The sequence below is a fragment of the Rhincodon typus genome, chromosome 14 (assembly GCF_021869965.1).
Source record: "Rhincodon typus isolate 14 chromosome 14, sRhiTyp1.1, whole genome shotgun sequence".
Taxonomy (NCBI): Eukaryota; Metazoa; Chordata; class Chondrichthyes; order Orectolobiformes; family Rhincodontidae; genus Rhincodon; species Rhincodon typus.
The window spans coordinates 22055477-22077989 of NC_063345.1; the positions used below are offsets into that span (position 1 = coordinate 22055477).

The following is a 22513-nucleotide window of genomic DNA, read 5'->3' on the forward strand; positions in this document are numbered from 1 at the left end:
TGATGAAGGGTCTAGGCCCGAAACGTCAGCCTTCCTGCTCCTATGATGCTGCTTGGCCTGCTGTGTTCATCCAGCTCTACACCTTGTTATCTCACTTAAATAATCTAGCCAGTTTTAATTTTTATTTATTCTTTTACTGTGTTTGTTTGTCTGTCTTTTATGTGAATGGGCTGGAAAAACACAAGATTTTTGGGCTTATGGCACAGACCAATAAGATTACTTTATTAATAACAGTAAGAACTGTGGATGCTGTAAATCAGGAATGAAAACAGAAACTGCTGGAAAAGCTTCACTGGAACACTGCAGCAAGTCTGAAACAGAGATGTTGGCCAGGGAATAGGGTAGTGGGTTAAAGTGGCAATTAACTGAAAGCTAGCACTTACAGTCTCCATTAACAGCTATTTACCCTCTTAGCCAGATCATTATCAACTCCTTTGTCTATGCTTTTCTCTCTCTTTGGACTCTATCCCTACCTTTCGTTTACTCCTTACACCCTCCCCCACCCTATCTTCTGCATATAAACAGACATTTTCCTAGCTTCCATCACTTCTGAAGAGGGGTCACTGGACCCAAAACATTAACTCTGTTTTGTCTTCACAGATGCTGCCATACCGGTTGAGCTTTTCCAGCAACTTCTAGATTACTTTATTGTTTAGTTGTTTCTCAGCTTAACTTCCTACATTGTTAATAAATTGATAAGTCTTTTGTTTAAGACACAAACTGGTGTCTGGAATTAATTATGCCCAGACTGGTTATTCAGAAGTCTGGTTAGGAATCACTGGGGTCAATTTTCAGTGTCTGTGAAGGTTTTGAGTTTTCTAGTTTGCAAATTCAGATGTAGCAAACTGATTTGGTTCGGCTGTTTGTCTCCATGTCATAACATACCTACCTACCATGCCCCCTCATCCGATGCTAACTTGATTCTACCACTCACCATAGCAGATGTACTTGCCACTGTCTAGATGTCCCAGTTTAGACTGACATTCATGGCAATGGTGCCACCTTAGAAGGCAGATGTTTCCCTGGAGTCCAGTTGGTTCCAGTGGTGTCAGGCTTGTAGGCCTGGGGCCTGAACTTCTAGAAAGGCAGCAGGGCATCGGCTGCAGCGATGTCCAAGCTGGGACTCCAGGCTGCGGAAAGCCTGGAACAGGGACCTTGCAGAAGTCCTGGAGCTGTGTTTGGAACCCGACCAATAAGGATGAACTCTATTTTAAGTGTTTTCTTTTTATTCTTTTGTAACTCAAAATGGTACCGGATTGCGTCAACAGGACACTTTTCACTGTACCTCCCAGATATGTGTGACAATAAATCATTCATTCACTCAGTTGTGTACTTGGCTGAGCGTTGGCAATCCAACTTTGTCCTTCACTGTCAATGCAATGATGCAGCAACCACAAACCACAAAGCACAGAGGTGCCACAGCAGACAGCTGGCAAATGCTATAGGATTGACATGCCAAAGTTCCATGTTGCAACATACTCCACCCTCTTGACAGATGACCACTGACACATATGGCAAGCTGCCTGTCGATGTATCTGTGCTAAGCAGTAAGACCGGCCTCTAAGTTCTGCCTGAGGTACCAAGTCTCAAGAATGTAAGGCAATACATAGGATGCTAAATAAGTGAGTTCTAGAGAGTGAGCAAACAGCCCAGAGATGCAGCCTGGTCCAACCTGCAAACTTGTGACCATCGAGTCTCTGCAGCTGCATTTCAATGACAAGTTGCTGTGTGCCCCAAAATGCAGATTTTAAGTGCAGGAGCGTACTGTAAGTAGACTGGAGATGTGCCATGATGATGTTAAAAGGCTGGCAGGTGTTGGATGCCATCTTCCATGGATGTGGGCTGCGTGCAGATACTATCCTTGGAGCGTGCCTTGAGGCATTGGGGGCGGGTTTCCAAGATGGCAGTGCAAAGGGGCAGGTGATGAGCTGGAATCACCAGGTACGCACTCAGACTTTCAGGTCAGGAACTCAGCATCCGGTTTTTATCCAGAGCATGGTAGAATAGGAATCTGAATGTGAATCTGAATGAGGTGAGATTCAATGTTAATGAGGGTGATAATGAGCATACTTGTTAATAGTCAGCTCACTGTTTCTTTGCCAAACTGCCCAAATTTACCAAGGCTCCTTAGACAAACCTCATTCATCCAAGACCATTACCATTGAGAAGGACCAAGGCAGCAGATATGTAAGAACACCATCACCTGCAAAATGCCCTCCAAGCCATTCAACACCCAGTATAGTCCAATATATTGCTGTTCCTTCAGTGTCACTGAGTCAAAATCCTAGAACTCCCACCTAACGTCATTGTGAGTGTACATATGCCCAATGGACTGCAGTAGTTCAAGAAGGCAGTTCACTACCACCTTCTGAAGAACAGCTCGGGATGTGCAATAAATACTGGTTGAGCCAGTGATTCGAACATTCCATGAATGAATGTTAGAAACAAAATTTTTGGCAGTAACAGCACCTCAAGGTCCCACATAAAACAAAGTCATCACCTGGATTCTAGCAGGATCCAGTTGCCTAGTCACATGGTGATGGAGAATTGGTGATGAAGATGGGGTTGTGGACTGGGGTCTCTAGCCAAGAATGAACATGTATTGGGCCAAAGGTGTCTTTAAAAAGGTGTCCTTGTGATTGATTAGTCCTCTGCTGACCCCTAATGGGCAGGGTGGAAGAAAAGTTACATTAAAAATAGGCTCTCCCACTTTATTTCGGCTATGGAACCACAGCCTGTGGGATCATCTCCAGAAAGAAGAACTGCAAGTGAACCTAAAAATTCCAAATTGTCTTTGCTGGCCTCAGTGAGGCCCTGCCTTCCTGAGGAGTGACTGAGGGAACCAGCAGGGGTTACATCTTCTACTGGAATGGAAATGTTGACAGCAACCCTCATGTCCAAGAAGTGGTTTTTGCCATCCAGAAAAAGATTATGAATGTGTTTCTAGAAATCCATGATTGTATAATTGTAATACTCATGATATTTCAACTAAAGCTCAAACATATTCAATATGCCCAATAAGGCACCATCATCCATATTTATACCCTAATCCTTGACTCCAATGAAGAGGTTAAGGAAGCTGTGGCATTTTCAGAAATGATCACGCCTAGCTATAGTATTTGCCACCTTTACCAGTTTGAGGTAGTGAGTAAGGCTTGTTTAAGATCCTCCTTTGTTTTTGCTTTGCCTTGGGCCTTTCTTGTGATTAGTGATAGAGGATGCACCACCATTGAGTATCTACAGAAGAGGCACTGTTTTTCAATAACAAGTTTTATCATGTGACAGCAATAAATAACAACATTCGGTCATGTATAATTATTCAGACCTTAAGCAGTGCATACACATACATCTGTTCTCTGAAAGCTAACAAAATGCCCTTGTCTCTATCCACAGACTGTATGGCATCAGTCGAATGGATTGAGCCAATGTAACATAAACATTACCTTAAAATAGAAAAATTTTATTCTAACCTTGATGAACTTTTCACTGCCATCCCAAAAGAAGAAAAGTTTATTCTTTAAGGAGTCTTTCAAGCCAGTGGTGTTCATGACCCAAAGTCTGAAGTAGAAACATTTTGAGAAACAGGATGAGAAAAGCTGATGCATATGGGAGCCTTCTGCTGACAAAATATGCTCAGCAAAATCTCATTATAATGAACATCCTCTTCCACCAGGGGATCTTACCTGGGCCATTCATATTAAGTCATCAAATTTCTTCTGGCAATGTAGTCATGTCCAAGTCCAGGACACCTATTGTGACCTCTCAGTAATCTTACCTTCCGTGTCCTGCATTAGTTGTCTCCATTCTCCTGTGTGTAAAGGACACTCCTTGGCATCTGTCCCTTCTGCCCCATGAACCCCAATGCCACATTGGAAAACCGCAAATGATGCCTTTCTTACTCAGTGAGTCAAACTACTACTCCTCTGCCTACCAATGTACTCCATACCATCTACGGAAGTGGTAAATGCAGGAATAAATCTCTCCAGGAAAATTACATCTAATCAAATGCTTGAGTGCTAAAGCTGCTGATGTCAGTTTCAGTGCCTGTAGATACATTTAAATGATGGTAATCATTAACTAGCCTAAGAATTACAGGCTAAATCCAAACTTTGAAACAGGCATATCTTATTAGCATATCAACCATTTAACTCCTTTTTTCTTAGCTTTTCAACAAAATAATGCCCTGTCAATTCAGACAATGGAAATTATCATGTAATTAGACTACATTCTATGGATTAAATTACTGTTCTGATTTTATGTTCAAACAAAAGATTCACAGGAGCAAAGACAGATGCAAGACACAGTACAATGCAATTGAGTTGACCATTCAACAGCATCAAATCATTTAGTGGCCTTCTTTCATAGAACATCTAAAAAGGGTCACTCTTGCTGCAAGTAGAAGTGATACCCACTGGGAAATTGTAGTCATGAAACATCAATTTTCCTTGCAATATTTTAGATGCATGCTCTGTGAGCTCAGTTTTTTTATTGAATATTGGACCACAGAATCATGACTGTTAATCTGTTCCATTACAGATGTAAGGGCTGTTTATAAGACTTTGTTACTCTCAATATGTGCAGTAACACACAGAGCATAATTGAGGAACATGAAAAGGTTATCGGGAAGTTTTTCATTTTATGGAGAAAATCCCTTGAATATATCATCTGTCCAGCTTGATGCTATTAAGCATCTTGCTGAATGTTCATGTTACCAATCCTAACTCACAATTTACAATTAAGTGCCATTTGCTCAGTATGTATGGAACAAAAAGCTGCACGCTTTCAATAGTTAAGTTATGGTCAATGGCCTACCCACCCCTGCTAAAATTGTTCAAGCATCTGTTGCAGATAACATTCATGTCTGAGATGCTGATTTACAATTTAAATATCTTCTTTCCTTCAAAGATAAGCTTCAATTTAACTAATTCATAATAAAATATCTCTGAAACCATCAACAAACCAGAACTTCTATCTTTCAACTTTGAAACTATTTTACGGTTAGCATGATATTAAATATATACTATACATTAGAATGTCTCACAGCGCTAGATTGCAGTTTTCACCACAAAGAGTTATATTGAATGAATCTCTTAGGCTGAACTCCATACTGTGTGGTATTTCCTCAGCTCAGGAGAGGCTGAAAATCCCTTAGGTAACGATAAATTCATAGGAATGCTACCACCTCAAATTTACTATGAAGTGGTTACTATCTCAAACTTCATATTCTGCACAACTGAAGATAGTGGAGTAAATGCATGGTAAGCCTTTGGAGAAGTTAATTTAAAAATGAGAAGGCTGTCCACAGGATGCAAACCATTGCACGCTCTTCTATTCCAAATGTGTATGTCAAGTTAATTTAATACCTGAAAGATATCAAGTTAGTTGATTTGCACTCAGAATTATGCAAAATGGGGACTTACTGTGAATGTGTACACATCATTGAATTTTGGAGGACACCTTGAAAAGTCAGTTAAAAATCATGCAGGATCCTGGAATTTATAAACAGAGAGATATAGTACTATGCTGTAAGGTGGAAAATACACCAGGTAGATTTGCTGTCACCATCTTCCTTTTAGTTTGGATCTAAGAGGTAGATGAAAACAACTTGATAGTATAACAATAAAAGGCTCTTGTCTTAAATAAAATGTAATTTATTGCACGATGACAATCAGGCCCAAGTTATATTGGTGAGATAGGTATTGTTACAAAGACTATGAGAGAATCCTAAATTGTGAAAACTGGGTGGAATGGGCAAGTTGGGCTGAAGGGCCTGTTTCCATGCTATAGGCCTCTACGTCTCTATAACGTCATCATCTTTTATGCTTTGGTGAGCTAGAAGGTCATTAGCCACAAACCTAATTGAATATGGAAGTGTACTTCTTTTTACAGCTTCTGATTTAGTATCTAGTTTGGAAGTATCTAGTTAAGAGTTGTTTTCTCCAAGAAGTCCAATTCTGTGCTTTATTTGCTCCATCTCTGAAATTAAATCTTCTTGGCAATATTGTTGCTGGTGCCATGTCTTTTTAATATGATTAATTAACAATCTTACTTTAAAGGATTTTAATGCTGCTGCATCTTGTTGTTGCTGTCTTTTCTTTGCTTTAAAGGATTTCAACTCTGCAGTATAACAATCTTGATACCATGTAATGCTATACTGAAGGATTTTTGTGTGTTTATGTTATCAAGATGGAAGATTTCCATTTTCTATGAGTTAAATGGATGACTCCTATCCTTTCGTAACCAAAGAAATGATTCCCTTCTTTTTGATGGCTTTACTAAATGAATGCCACTGTCTGTGGCTTTAAGTATAATCTCATTCTCCCAGTGGCTTTGCTGAATAATAATGTGCTCTTTGACACTCTATAAAATGAAACCCATTCCTTTAACAAATTTCCGAAGCCATTTCACATTTTCTATAGTGCTAATATTCCCATTGCCTTATGTTTATGTCGTGAATGAGTCCCAGTATCCGTAGCCTTAACAAATTCTTCCTACCAACTCAGGATTTTGTTTCAACAACACTGAAAGAACAGCAACCTATTTCTAAGTCAGGATGGCCAGTGGCTTTGAGGGTAACTGCAGGTGGGGGTGTGCTGCCATGTCCTTCTCGATGGTAGTGATTGTGGGAATGGAGGATGCTGTTTAAAGATATTTGGTGAATTTCTGTAGTGTAGCTACACCACCATGGGTGGTCAAGGAAGTGGATGATTGTGGATTTGGTACAAATCAAATGGGCTGCCTTGTCCTGTAGGGTGTCAAGATTCTTGAATGTTGTTGGAGCTGCACCCATCCAGGCAAGTGGGCAGTATTCCATCACACTCTGATTTGTGCCTTGTAGACGGTGAACAGGCTTTGGGAAGTGGTGAGTTACGCACTGCAGTATTCCTAGCCTCTGACCTGCTCTTTTAACCAATGGTCAGTCCAGTTCAGTTTCTGGTGAATGATAACCCCCAGAATGTTGATAGCGCATAATTCAGTGATAGCAATGCCATTGTGTACTAGGGGCCATGGTTAGATCATCTTTTATTGGTGGTCACTCTCACCTTGCCCCTGGAATTCAGTTCTTATCATCTATCCTTGAACAAAGACAGTAATAAGGTGAGGAGCTAAGTGGCTAAGATTTAAAGGGACACCTGGATGGTAGTTCTATTTTCTTAGAGATCCAGAGCTAGTCTCCCAACTATCTTTCTGTTACATCATCATATTTTTACAGCTTATAAGTAATCCTCAGCGTTAATTCTTTCATAGCCTAATACCTTAAACAACATACAAAAGCAGGGAACTTAGAGAAAATCTTCATAACACAGTGGGACAACCTTAACTGGAGTATTGCATCCAATTCTTGGCCTCACTCTTATTAAGATCAGTCCTTTGATGAGGTTACTTAATTTAGTATGGTTGCAGATGGGATACCCCAAATTGACAAGCTGCTAGGTGAGAAGGGATGAACTGGCTCCCCTTCTTTTCTCTCCCACCCATTTGGTTGGTCACAACCAATTTTGCAAGGATCCCTTCCTTTCTGGATGTTTTTCTCCCAGACCAAATTAATTCAAGTTTTAAATTTAACCAGGTTTTCATGTATTAATGAAAAAGTGAGTTTATCAGTTACCAAGCACCAGAAAAAATAATGATGCAACACATTTTTGGATTAAAAGTAGGAAATGACCCCCCAAAAGATAAAAATTAAAAGATATACATTTCAGTTTCTGGATTCTTTGTGAGAAGTAGATTGCATGCTGCTGTTTTTGAGATGCTTTATTTTGCACGTTAGCTAAAATGCTTTTATCCTGTTTCTTGGTGACTTTACTTTCCGTTTCCAGCAATAAGAGAAGCTTCATTTCTTTTTACTCACAGCTTAAGGATAACTAATGGTTTTCTCAACTGTGACACTCATAGTACAAACCTTCACCTGCCAGCACGAACAGACCCAGGTAGAAATTTGCTGTTAATATGTGTCGCTGTGTGTTCTTGTAAAGGGGAAATATAAATATGGCTCTCACTCAAGATTCTTTTTTTTTCCCATCATGCCTACAGTCTGACATAACTCACAGAATATGTTTGCAGCGCACTTGTCTTTTTGAAGTCCTTCTCTTTAAAATTTCCATGACACCATATGAAATGCAACATTTCAGGAGTTCTTCACATGGCCATTGAGTTAACATCTTCAGACATCTTGTCACTGTATGTTTTTAATGGAAATATAAGTTCAATATGGCAGTGCATACTTCAAGGTTCTGATCAGTCTTCATGAGACTCTTCAGTAAGGCTCAGGATCGTAATATTCCTTAACTAAATCCATCAACTCTTGAAAGGTTTTAGTATCTGGTGCCTCAAAGAAAGTCAGGCTCCTAATAACCAAAAAGGCTGCAGGTCCACAAGCTGACAGGAGAATTACTCATTTCAATCTGTCCCAAAATTTAAAAAAAAGGCAAATGCAGGCAATCTCTTCTACAGCATGTGCATGTGGTCTTGAATGCAGCATTCAAGAGTGTGGTAGGTACAGGTTCAGTGGTGGCTTTCAGAAGAGAATTATCTGAAAGGTAAAAAGGAATTGCAAGGGTCTGGGGAAAAAAAGGCAGTGGAGGTGAAACTTTATGAGGTGCTCATAAGAGTCTTTATGCTTCATGAGTCAGCACAAGCTTGATGAGTTGAATGGCCTCCTTCAGTGCAGTCACCATTCTATGATTGTGTGAATTTGTCTTAGTATCTTTGGGAAAGAGGGGAAAAAAACAGGAAATCAGCCAGCAACCCCCACCCCCAGAGGTCCACTGCTGTCCAGTGACCATCACTTGAGTGGATACCCCGCAAGGTTCTCAGCGATATCCTCCCACAGTTGAATAGTTGTTCACTTGAGAGTAAGAAGTTGTCACCTGAAAGATGTGCTGGAAGGTGGCTTATGCCGTTCAGTAAAGTCGGTAAGTTCCCATGAGTCAGCCTCGGAAGGGGAGAAGTGAAAAAGTACAATACCGATTGCGATCATGGCACATTGAGTGGAAGCCTTCTCTCTAGCGCTCATACTCAGAAACAAATAGCTAGACACACGGGTTATTATCTTTCTAATGTGAATGTGGGGAAGAAGTCCAAGTCATCCCCAATTTACAGTGAATCGGCTTATTTTGACAAGTGGAAATGAGGAAACGCTACACTCGCTCGCAAAGAGCCTCCTCTGAGTAATTTTGATAGGGCTGGCACATAGTTGGAGGTTTTACTTCCGCTCTGTCCGCCATCCAGCAGGAACAAAATATACATCTAAAAAGCAAGGCTGTGGGACCGATTGAGAGGACTGCAGGGATGCAGAGGCAGAGCTAGCCGATAGATCGGTGAAGGGATCCAGAGGTATTTCATTTAAATACATCACACTCCACCCTCCTTGATAGAATTGCTGCAGTGAGGCACTAGCTCAGTGCAGCAAAGACACAGAGTGAAATGTGCAGAGCACGGTGTAAAACCCTCAGCATGGACAGAGCAGCAAGCTAGACCAGAGGCTGTCAATCTGCCTGTTTCTCCGAGAAGAGGGCTCTGGGGCTTATGCCGCTACTCCTAGTCTGCGGATTTTGTTCATTTTTACAGTCGTGTTTAATACCCTGTAGAGCACCGGGAAGTGTTTGGTATAAAAGTCTCCTTATACTTTTGTTTAAGAAAACGGCTGTCAGTGTCACAAGGGGAGCTATGCCCATAGTTGGGGAAGCCTCGGAGACTGTACCGGTCAGTTACGAAGCGGGGATCTCCTCTTCCAGTTTATTAGTGGAGCAGTTTGGATTACACCTGCTGTTTTATAGATGGTTAGTGTGTACAAAGCCCCAGCCCCCCGACCTACTCTCCGGATCTCTACGACCTGGGCTTTAATCGCTGCTTCATGTTTCCAGGAAGTTTCTGTTTTATCAACTTTCAAAAGAGAGGAGTTGTATTTTTTCAGTTTAAGAAACATGATGATTTCACTTCTGAGACTTTGCCGGACTAAGTAATTTACTTTCTGCAACGCGCAAAGTTTCTACCTTTCGTTTTGAGAGTTTGATGTTCTAGGATTTAATTCATCTGCAAATGTCAGATTAACAATAACAATACCCAACAATTTGTCCTGGATTATGGGTTAAAGTAATAGGTTCTAAAGACCTTCTGTTTTCTTGCTGTGTAGTGTTTTGTTGCATTCTCACCCCACCCCACCTTAAATCCAGGCCAGACCCTCGTCTGTTCTTGTTGCCTATTTGTCACCATTCCCTCTGTGAGCTGATCTTGTCCATGAGGCCCAGCAACTGTTCCCTTAAGCTCACTCTCACTAGAGTAGGTTGGAGAACCTGACCACTTATCTCAGTCCCCCATGCTTACATCTAGATCTCCCTTTCAAGCTAGGCTTCAATGACTATCCCCAACTCCACCAAAATAAAAGTTCACTCCCCACCCCATGTCCTTGCAAACAACCTCTCAAAGTGCAATCTCCCTTTCCATTCCAATGTCCTGTGTGGTTGTCTCCCAAATCCATGACATCTACCAAGCAACTGTCAGTTTGAATCTCAGCAATTAGATTTCTCCACTCTCACTGCATTACATGGAGACATAGAAAATCAGAGGAGGCCGGAATGACAAATCATATTCATGTGAATGCAACTATGGTCGTAATATCTCCTTGTCCTCCTGTGGCCTTTCAAATGGCCAACTGTTCTATCCTCCTGCAGCTCCTCTCTTCTGTTATCCAGCTCAGCAGATTACCTTCACTTTTAGCTGTGGCATCAGAATCTCTAGTTGTTTCTTCTCTTCCTACCCAAAGCACAGTCACCTCCTAAAATCCCACAAGCATTCATCTTTGGTCACATCCACTTTTCATTTGCGTGCTGTTTATTGGCTACACCATTCGTAGAAATCAATTCAGTTTTGTGTCATTGCTGATAACATCCAGGTCAAGCTGTCCTCCACTTCTTCCAACTCCTCGACTGTTTCTGTAATGTCAAACTGCTTGTCCAATATCAAGTCTTGGATGAGCTAAAATTTTCTCCTTAACATTTGTAACACTGAAACCATTGTCTTAGTTTTTAACATAAAGTCTATTCTCATAGCATCAATTCTAATCTCCAAACTAGCCACTGTTGTTGGGTGAATCGTTTATTTTCTGCCAGTCTACTTCCATCTTCATGATGCTGCCCATCCCATCTCCGCTCACTTGTTAAAACCCTCACCCAAGCCATTTGTCACATTCAGGCTATTTCAATGTGTACCTAGCCAGCCTCCTTTACTCCACCCTTAATAAACGTTAGCTCAGTCAAAACTCTACTGCACTTGCCATATCTCTGTAAACTTCTTCAGAATGGCCACACCTTCCATTGAACTCTCCTTTCCTATGATTTTGGTTCCTTCTGCATCCTCCCTTCCTATCACTGGTAGTTGGCATTCTGCCTCTCCATCTGAAATCTCCTTCTTTATAACCCTTTGTAAAACTCAATTGTTTGAATAAGTCATCTACTCAGTGTCATCTCTGGCTCAAAATCTATTTCTCTTCTCAAGCAACTTTGGTCATTTTTCTATGTTAAAAGGGTTAAACGTAATCAGAAAATGTAAATTTTGATGTATAATTATTAGGGGATACAAGTTGCTATTTGGTTCATAGAATCCACACCCTCCTTTGTAGAGCATCACAATAGTCCTATTTTCCTGTCTTATCCCGGGGTGTTTATTTCCCTCAAGTGCCCATCTAATTTCCTTTTGAAATCATTCATTGTCCTCCATTTAATCACCATCAAAGACAGTGAGTTCTGTGTCTTTACCACTTGCTGGATAAAAATATTCTGTTGGTTGTGATCTGGAGGTTGAGATAGTTTTCAAATCAATCTGTTTTTGTTTCAGAATGAACCAGTGAAATTATGCACCTCAAAAATGTATTAATATTACATGCATTTTTTTGGAAAGCGTTGCTGACTGAAAGCAATATTTTATTTCTTGTGGGGCTTATGTATGGGTTCATATGGGGGTCTACCAGCAAATTTTACTTCACTCCACTCCCCCCCCCCATTCTAACTTGTAGTCAATGAGTGAAAGAAAAATGGTTCCATCATTACAGAAAATATGAAAAACAATGTTTTCTGCAACAGAAGTGAATGTATAAGTATGTCAGCAAATGTGAAATTCTGGAGACACTACTTGCAGTGCCTCATAATGTACCTCATAATATACGAACAGTGATGTGATGAAGCTGCAGGTCCTAATGTGAAAACTATGACATAAAAGAAAAAAAATGCCCTTAACTACAGCACGTGTTAGAGAATCCTGAAAATTGTACAGCTGTGATTCTGTATGTTCTGAAATCCAAATATTACATAGAATAGTTTGAAATTAAACTACTTGCAGCACACCTTCATGTCATTGTATTTTACAACAAATTAATTTAAAATCTATAAATATAATTTGTACTTTTTTGACATTTTACTTTTAATATTAGTTGCCTGCTTCTGAAATTTACGTATCCTATATAATTCTAAATCTACAAATTTAAACGAGAATGAGATTTCATACCTTCTTCCATTGTCCATTTCTGTTATGAATAAGTTAGATATACGAAGTGCATCAATAGGTTTTGTGCATTATTCCCAATGTAGTCCTCAACACAGCCAGTTATGTACTATATATGCATTTATAAAGGGCAATATTTATTTAGCATCTTTTAGGTAATAAAAATGTTCAAAGGTGGTTCACAGATGCATTAAAAACAAAATCTGACACTAAGCCACATAGGAAGGCTTTAGAACAGATGACCGCAATTTGGCCAAATGATGAAAATGTTACTTAATCCTGCTAATTTTGTCTAACAAAGCAAATAATAAAAAAAAACAATGATTACCTTAAAATAGAAAAAAATGTAGGATATCTCAATTTTCAACATTCTTTTCTTCCACCAACATCCCCCCAAAACCAAGGGTCCCGACTCGAAACGTCAACTTTCCTGCTCCTCTGATGCTGCCTGGCCTGCTGTGCTCCTTCAGCTCCACACTGTGTTATCTCAGAGCTCATGACATTTCTTTTCCAATTCTTTACTGAATAAAGGAGTTGTGGATCGTTTGGCAATGTAGCCATGCATCAGGGCTTTATGAAAACCGAAAGAACTGCAGATGGTGTAAATCAGAAACAAAAATAGAAATTGCTGGAAAAGCTCAGCAGGTCTGCAGCATCTGCAGAGAGAAATCAGTTAACATTTTGGGTTCGGTGACCCTTCCTCAGAAGTGTTGAAGTTCTGAGGAACGGTCACTGGGCCTGAAACATTAACAAAAACATAGAATATAGAACAGTATAGCTCAATACAGCCCCTTCGGCCCACAATGTTGTGCAGACCTATTATCCTACTCTAAGATCAAACTACCCTGCATACCCTACATACCCTAACACTGATTCTCTTCACTGATGCTGCCAGACTTGCTGAGCTTTTCTGTTTTTGTATCAGGGCATTATGGTTGCTTTAAGCTGTAAGCTTATATTTTTGTAAGACTAAGTTTCTTTAATATGTGTTAAGTTAGAAAAGCTTTTCATGATATGACATAGAGACAGTTTCAGAACTAGAATATTTTTGTACATTTTTCTGACCATATGAAACAGCACTTAATCAATGATAGGGATAGTTGGCACTTAAAATCTGAATCACTTTGAAATAGGTAAAATCAATAAGGGTTTGATAAAGCAAATTCATTTCCGAACAGTCATGATATTTAAAATGAATCATTGAAGGATGGTTTAATATCAAATAAAGTAAGTATTGATATTGTATATAGACACAAAGAAGACAGCTTTAAATTGATGGTTATCATTGTAGCCTTGCTCTTTCCTTCATTGATTTTGTTTTTGTGGGCTTTATTTCAATTTTACCATTCAGAAGCCTTTATCTTATTGTGAAAATTATAGCCTAGAAATTGTTTCAGGGATATCGGCTACATTACCATAGGGACTGGAAGTGGGAAGAGAGGAGGAAAGGGGGTGGGAGAGGTTCCTAATAATACAAATGTGAGCTATGGCTGATATAATTATTCACCAAGTGAAGGCTTGAGCTTGAAATTACATACAGTTATGGAGCTTTGCCTTTTGCTACAGAAAGCCAAGCAGATAATTTATACATTAAGTGCTATTGAATGTAGTTATCAAAGGAAGCACATCTGCACCTTGTATCTCTTCAATTCTTTTCAAGCTAGTGTAAAAGGACTAAGTTATTTTGCTGTCCATGGTGCCTCAAGGAGATAATTGATGCTGTGTGCATGGGTGCCAGTACCTTAATGTTTTGGTGTGTGCAAAGCTGTGCTGATGCCTAGAAGAGACTGTCAGAATGTTGCATGATGCAATAGAGTGCTGATTTGCTCAGGGACACTTATTTTGGTGACAGTCTGTTTTAGATCTACATCCACTAAGTGTATCACATATCGAGGCAGTGCATCAAAGAGGTACTGTACTGTGAAGCAACGTTTGCATTCAATTTAATGTATTTATTACTAAAATTAATTGTATCGGTGATTAAGCATGACATCCACGTGACACTAAACCGTAATTGATTTACAATCTTTTCTTACTAGAAGTTTAGCAGCATTTTGATTCAATTGAGTCTGATGTCATTGTTCCGTACATAAATTAAAAAAAGGGCAAGATTCCTGTGCCCAGAAATATTAAGTTGGCCACTATATATCAATGTACTAGACTGCAATAAATATCGGATGAAGGGACACAATCTGGATTCAGGATACAATCAAAACTAAAAAGATAAGAGAAAGCAAGAGAGTCATGGAGGAGATGGTCATGTAGTGCTGATGTCATTCAACTAGTGATCTTTAGGCCAAGATCAATGCTCTCAGGACACAGATTCAAAGCAGCCAGTGGTATTTGTTGTGTTGCATAGATTCCAGGCCAAACAAACTGTGTACCTTTAAGACATGTGACATTCCAATACAAATGAATCTGCCTCACCTTCACCATCAGTAGTAACTACAACAGCACAAGAGGGTTATAGTGATGTCCTGCTTGCACTTACTTTAACTTTGCTCTATGTAGTCAGTAAGCGCTGAACAGACTATGTGTAAATCTGAGATATTATAGCAGTGTAAATAGTTAATGTTGTTTAAACAAGTTCAAGGCATCTGTCTCAATAATACCCAATCTCCATGGTACATGTTACAAGGGTTAAAATTGGAATAGGAGTGGACCATTCAGCTCATCAAGTCTGCTCTGCTATTTAATACAATCATGATTGATTAAATACTTCGATGCTTTTTGCCTACATTATCCGTATAACTTTTGGTGCCATTGGTTAACAGAAATCTATCAAACTCTACTATAAATAAACTCCAAAATTAGGCTTCTTCACTCCCTGGAGTTGAGAATTACGACATTCATAACTCTCTGAATAAAATAATTTCTCATCATCTCAGTCCTAAGTGGCATTTTCCTTATTTTTAAATTGTGCCTTCTGGTTCTAGTGACACCAGCTAGGGGAAACATCTTACTTGCATCTGTCAAGTCTATGCCTTTAAATATTTGTACGTAGGGAACACTTGCGCTATATCACGCTGGCAATGGTGTTTTACCCAGAAATCACATCAGAATTTAAGTTCAATTAATAAGTCTGGAATTGAAAGTAAAAGTGCCAAGAAATGAGTATTTTCATAATATTTATCAGTAGTTGCATTTTTTCCAAACAAAATTCTCAAGGATTGTTGTTGTACATGTTAAGAAACTTTTGCCCAAGTCTTTAAAATGAAACACTTTATTGTTTCAATTTCTAAGCGAGAAAAAATATATCAGAACTCACAAATGAAACAACAGTTCTAATATTTGAAAGCATTTGAATTTATCTGCATGGTGACCTGACTTCAAAATTTCACCCCAATTTATTTTTGTGATATGTTTAGCTGAATCATGTTAAGGATAATTTTTTTAAAATGATATAGGATTGTCAATAGGAAGCCAAGAATCGAAAATTAATATCAGGAGAGAATCAAATTGAATAACTAAAGATTTATGTATGTTGTGGCTCTAGATGCCATACGCTGTGTTTTATCTGCTTGTTATCACTTGGTTTATGGATGGTGAAACGTCATGCAAGATATAAAAATTTAGATTGCAATACTAATGTACTGTGTCTTAAATTATGTTTCATTGTGGACTATTGTAATCATGGATTTGTGCCATTGAATGCTGCCACCCCATTCTAATTTCTAAAACATCATTAATAAGAATTGAAAATTGTGGGAAGGAACAGATCCAGGAACTGTGCATCTTAGTAACTTGCACAGATAATTTACAGTTTCTCAGCCCCTCCCATTTGTTGCTTTGGTCAGTATGTTACTCAGTCTATTACTTTTAATGAATCAGTAAAAGCATTCAGGGATGCATTAAAGCTAATGGGGGGAGGAAGATATCAGTCTTTAAAGCAGTAAAAGTACATACATGTCTTCTTCCCAACATTCCTGGTGGTAGGAAGTACCTTTCTACAAATGCTGGTGATAGGGATATCCTCCTTGCCTCAGTTTATTCCCAAAGCATAGGTTTTAAAATATAATTATGTCTCTGGCAGCAGACATAGAAGCCTAGACTTGCACTGAGACATATTATTAAAATGTACTATTTTTGGAACATTGACTAAGGCTGTATTGGGAACTAAGTGGCGTAGCAAATTAGTTCAGTTTCTGTAGCTTAATAATTGATGTAAATGAGCCCCTTGAATAATGCAGATATACTTGAAGAACAATTCCCCCAATTCTTCCTACCTTTTCTTATATATACATATATCCTACATATACACATTAGTACAATGCATTTGTTTATATATTTCCATAACTCTGCAATTCAAATAAAGGATTAAAGACCACATGGCTTTTCTGAAAAAAAATCAATATTTTCTCCTCTTTCTGATAACTTATTTTTATGGACTGCACAGAGAATCTGATATTTTTACACATGCGGTCTGTAGGGATGTTTAACAATAAATATACTCCCAATACCATTTGTTAATTTTACACCATCCTCCAAGTTGTTCATAACAGGCTCCGATGGAATAAAGAGATAATTCAAGCCATTGATTGTGCTGCTTCCAACAAATTGTGAATAACTTCTAATACAGCAAAGATCATTTTTATGTAATCTTTTGATAGTGCCTATTATAAGCACAAGTAACATTTATTCCCAGTCCTACAAAGTAAAACAGAGATCTCGATGCTATCGTTTTACAATTATTCAATTTTGACTAGTTTCATTCTTTATGGTTCCTTTTGATCTAGAAAAGGACCTTTCAAAATATTTGACTTTTTTTAGCAACGGTTTCCTCATTTGGTATCATTAGGAAAATTGCTTGATCCAGCAACTCACTCTTGACCTCATCAGCTGATCTTAATCCATAGAATTGATGGATAATATTTATGTAATTACTGAGAAAAAAATCTGCAAGCTAACAGTTGTGGTCTTTGTTCAACCACTTGTCCTTTTAAAGGATACTACACTTTGAAAGCCTTAACTGTGCAAACCTATCAGTGGAGCCAAGTGGAGTAGGATTTGGAATAATTGGCTTGTTGTACTATAGCCCTACACTGGCTATGTCCCTAAAAGATACATCATTCTGAGAAGAAATCCTTATACATTAGATGAAGGCAGAATTCAACCTATTATAAAACTTGCTAAAGATTTGAAGAAGTATTGTGTGTTTGAGATTGGGGATTAGATTTTTATGTTAAAATGCACTTAAATGAACTGAAATGTACATGGTATGCTAGGATCGGATGGTGACAGGATGAATGATGATTTACTTTCGCACGTAGCATTCCTAAGGAACCTCTTTGATTGCTAGCTAATTTATACAACTTTACCCTTTGCACTCCTCCTTTCTCAATAACAAAAGCACGAGGATTAATATTCATTGTGCATGAAGTCTCTGCACATATACTTACGTAGTCCTTTGTAGAATGATAGCCATCGTGAGATGGTTATTAGTAGTAAATGGAGTATATCTTCATTTCTCTGAAGAATAACACAGATCATTAATGCTTGGCACGAATAATCCACGCTAGTTAGGTTCTTGGTTTATGGATTTTGTTTGCAGCCAAATAGTTTTGTATTAAAACATTTCCTCCATGATATCAATGCAATGTTTAAGTCATAGAAATTCAAAATACCCACCATCCGTGGACTGATGAGGTCACAGCTAATGGATTTCCAGTTACTGATACATGCAGGAGACTAAAGAGAGAATGCATCGCAAAAATTGAGTAAAATTTCAGGCATAATAAGAGTATATTCAAAGTAGTGATAATGGGTGAGCAACACAACAGTGAGCAATGATTGCTACTTGGTTGCAGGAATATGGAAATTTGCCGTCCCCACATGAGCAATCATAGTCCTCACCAGCCAAAGCCAGGAAGCTATCGTTGTAACGAGTGAAGAGCTGAATGTTGTGCACCCTGCCACCCATCATGGCTCTCTTGTGCTTCCCCTATTGTGGTCCAGTTTCTCCCATACTGCGACGAAGGGATGGATTGAATTAAATGAAAGTGGCCAGTACTGTTGTTAGTGCTGGTGCAGGTGAAGGAAAGGTGGTGAGGGATCCCTAGTGAGTGGACAGTGCAGAAGCCATACAGAGTTAATAATGTTGGGGGGATTAGGAGGGTGTGAGTGAGAAAGGGAACATGTTGTGAGCAATAGCGAGAGTGGCATGCTAAGACCCTTGTTGGCAGGTGGGTGCAGTAGAAGAGAGAGAGTGAGTATGAGATAGCACAGAAAGGATTGTGGAACTTACCCTTGGAAAGCAGAGAAGGTCACTGACAGTCCTCCTGCACTCCTAAGTGTTTCTTTAGACTGTGGAAACAACCCTGACTCAGGTGGCAACCTTGAACCAGGCTGGTAGGTCTGGTGGCACAGTCTCCTCTGCTGGTCTTAAGGGAAGAGGACAGCACTCCTCTGCACCACCCTGTTCACTAGGATCTCATGGTCCCTGTTGGTAAAGTTGGGTGACAATATTTCTCTGTCTGCCAGCTCTGCGGCAATTGAAAGATACCATGCAGGGCAGTTCCAGACTGGCGGTTGACCTGGTACACAACTGCATTCTAAATATGGTAGTGGTTTGGGGAATCCTTGGGAGTTGGGGTGAGGGTGGGGAGGGGAGTGGGGGGGGTGTGGTGGTGTAGTCCCAATAATGGCAAGTGCTTATGCCTTTTATGAGATGGACCTTAGAACAACTGAGATGCCATGGGGATGTGGTGCACAGGGGATAAGGACACTCTCTGGAAGAAACGTGAAAAACCTTGCTCAGCCTGGTGGACAGAAACAATTTTTTTGAAACTGAACAAAATTGACAATTAGTTGATTTCTGGCCCAGTTCGGTCCATAGTGTTGATTACAATAGCATCCACTACATTGTTCCCAAAATAGTAGCTCCTGAACACGTGTAGCCATTAATGAGAGGTTCCCCAATGCATTTGCAAGGAAATCATTAACTTTGTGATTTCAAGGTTCTGGCCTCCCAAATAGCTGGGTTTTTCTTTGTTGCCAATTTTAAAATTGTACTGTCTCCTTTGTAGCCTCCGTTTCTCTCCTTGGAGGTTTCCTTCCCCGCCACCCAACCCCCCCAATCCTGTTTGCAGCACCCCTCTTCTCCATCTCCCTTGCAGCCTCCATCGCCTCATATCCCTTTTGTAGCTTTCTTCGTCATCCTTCCTCTCGAAGCCACCTCCCTCATTCCTCTGTCCATCCGTGTCTGTGTTTTCTTTTTTTCTTTTTCACTCATTCGCACACTCACACTCACTCATTCATTCATTCATTCACTCATTCATTCCTGTCCCCCTCCCACAATCTGTGGAGCCTCCTCCTGCCCCTCCCTTCTTAGAACATAGAACAGTACAGCACAGTACAGGCCCTTCAGCCCACAATGTTGAGCTGAACTTTTACCCTAATCCTAAGGTCTATCTAACCTCCACCCCTACCTTATACCATCATCCATATGCCTATCTAATAGCCACTTAAATGCCCCTAATGAGGCCGACTCCAGTACCCTCTCCGGCAATGCATTCCATGTCCCGACCACTCTCTGAGTAAAGAACATACCCCTGACGTCTCCCCTATATCTACCTCCACTCACTTTAAAACTATGCCCCCTCTTCAATGGTAAAAAGTTGCAGCATGCTGCTATGCAGAGGGACCTGGGTGTCCTTGTGCATGAATCACAGAAGGTAGGTCTGCAGGTACAACAAGTAATTAGGAAGGCAAATGGAATTTTGTCCTTCATTGCTAAAGGGATTGAGATTAAAAGCAGAGAGGTTATGTTGCAGCTGTACAAGGTGCTGGTGAGGCCACACCTGGAGTACTGTGTGCAGTTTTGGTCTCCTTATTTGAGAAAGGATGTACTGGCACTGGAGGGGGTGCAAAGGAGGTTCTCTAGGTTGATTCCGGAGTTAAGCGGGTTGGCTTATGAGGAGAGACCGAGTAGATTGGCATTATATTCATTGGAATTCAGAAGATTGAGGAGGGATCTTATAGAAACATATAAAATTATGAAGGGAATAGATAAGATACAAGTAGAGAGGATGTTTCCACTGGCAGGTGAAGCAAGGACAAGAGGGCATAGCCTCAAGATTAGAGGGAGCAGATTTAGGACTGAATTGAGAAGGAACTTCTTCACCCAGAGGGTTGTTAATCTATGGAATTCCTTGCCCAGTGAAGCAGTTGACGCTACTTCAGTAAACGTTTTTAAAGATAAGGTAGATATTTTTTTGAACAATAAAGGAATTAGGGGATATGGTGAGAACGCAGGTAAGTGGATTTGAGTCCATGAAAAGATCAGCCATGATCTTATTGAAAGGCGGAGCAGGCTCGAAGGGCCAGACGGCCTACTCCTGCTCTTAGTTCTTATGTTCTTATGTTCTCTTAATAGCTACCTCCACCCTAGGAAAAAGTCTCTGGCTGTCCACTCTATCTATACCTCTGATCATTTTGTACACCTCTATCAAGTCACCGCTCATCCTTCGTCGTTCTAAAGAGAAAAGCCCTAGCTCTCTCAACCTTTCCTCGTAAGACCTTCCCTCCATTCCAGGCAACATCCTGATAAATCTCCCCTGCACCTTTTCCAACGCTTCCACATCTTTCCTGTAATGAGGCAACCAGAACTGGACACAATACTCCAAATGTGGCCAAACCAGGCTTTTGTATAGCTGGAGCATAACTTCATGGCTCTTGAACTCAATCCCTCTATTAATGAAAGCTAACACACCATACGCCTTCTTAACAATTCTATCCAATGGGGTGGCAGCTTTCAGGGAACTGTGGACATGAACCCCAAGATCCCTCTGCTCCTCCACACTGCCAAGAATCTTTCTGTTAACCCTGTATTCTGCTTTCAAGTTTGTCCTTCCAAAATGAATCACCTCACACTCTTCAGGGTTAAACTCCATCTGCCACCTCTCAGCCCAGCTCTGCATCCTATCAATGTCCCTTTGTAACCTAGAACAGCCCTCCGCACTGTCCACAACACGACCCACCTTCATATCGTCCGCAAACTTACTAATCCACCCTTCCACTTCTTCATCCAAATCATTTACAAAAAGCACAAACAGAAGAGGACCCAGAACAGATCCTTGTGGTACACCACTCGTAACTGAGCACCATGTTGAATATTTTCCGTCCACTACCACCCTTTGTCTTCTAAGGGTCAGCCAATTCTGAATCCAATCTGCCACATTTCCCCCTATCCCATGGCTTCTTACCTTCTGCATGACCCTACCATGGGGAACCTTATCAAACGCCTTACCTAAATCCATGTATACCACATCCACTGGTCAGCCTAGCAGCATCAGGCATGGGTGAGAACCAGCCTGTGATTGGAGGAGCAGCCTCTCTGAGATCCCGTTCTTTCTAATTATGGCAGTGACTCTTCTCCAATTGGTCGCCATGTTGATTGAATTTTCTCAGGTATTTTGGTGATGTTCTGACTCCAATTTTGCCCACTGCCTCTGTGTATTTTGAGCCCGGGTTGTCTTTTATGCTGATTGTCTTTGGTTGAGATTTAGTTGGACTAATTGACTACCCAAAGCAGACTAAATGAAAATACACAAGAGGAAAGAATGTAATGTCAAATTGGGCCATAGTAAGGCACTGTGAAATTGCTAGCAAGTTTGTTTCTTAGGCCAATGAACATTCAGTCTGAGGTTATTATCACATTACTGTTGAAGAAAGCTTGCTGTGCACAAATTAGCTGCCAACATTCCTATATTGCAGCAATGGTTACATTTCAAAAATTACCTAATTTGCATAAAGCGCTTTAGGATGTCCAGTAGTCGTGAAAAGTGCTGTGCAAGTCTTTTTTTGTCAAATAGTCATTTTTTCCACATGTACGGTTATGATTTGTTAAATCAAACTGACACTGAATGTCAACTTAGAAAGTATTCTGACTGGCCATTTTATGAGATTAGTTTTGTTGCTCATCATGATTGTAAGTTACTCGTCTTACTCCTAATGTCTAACTCAGGTCTTGAGAGGAATTTTGTCAGTGTTGGAATAAACCAAGTTGGTGCATCTT

General features: G+C 40.0%; 1 protein-coding gene across 5 annotated transcripts in view; it reads left to right on the plus strand.

Annotated features, from left to right (window-relative positions):
• The window catches only part of LOC109911891 (serine/threonine-protein kinase PAK 3-like), a 224092-nt gene that overhangs the window by 40804 nt on the left and 160775 nt on the right, over positions 1 to 22513 (plus strand). For 3 of the 5 annotated variants that reach the window (XM_048605190.1, XM_048605189.1, XM_048605193.1), the window contains exon 1: positions 9229 to 9336. The exons of the other annotated variants lie outside the window; for them this stretch is intronic. The gene's annotated coding sequence lies outside the window, so the exon portion shown is untranslated. Of the gene's footprint in view, positions 1 to 9228; positions 9337 to 22513 lie in introns of those variants that run through there. 5 annotated transcript variants of the gene reach the window in all.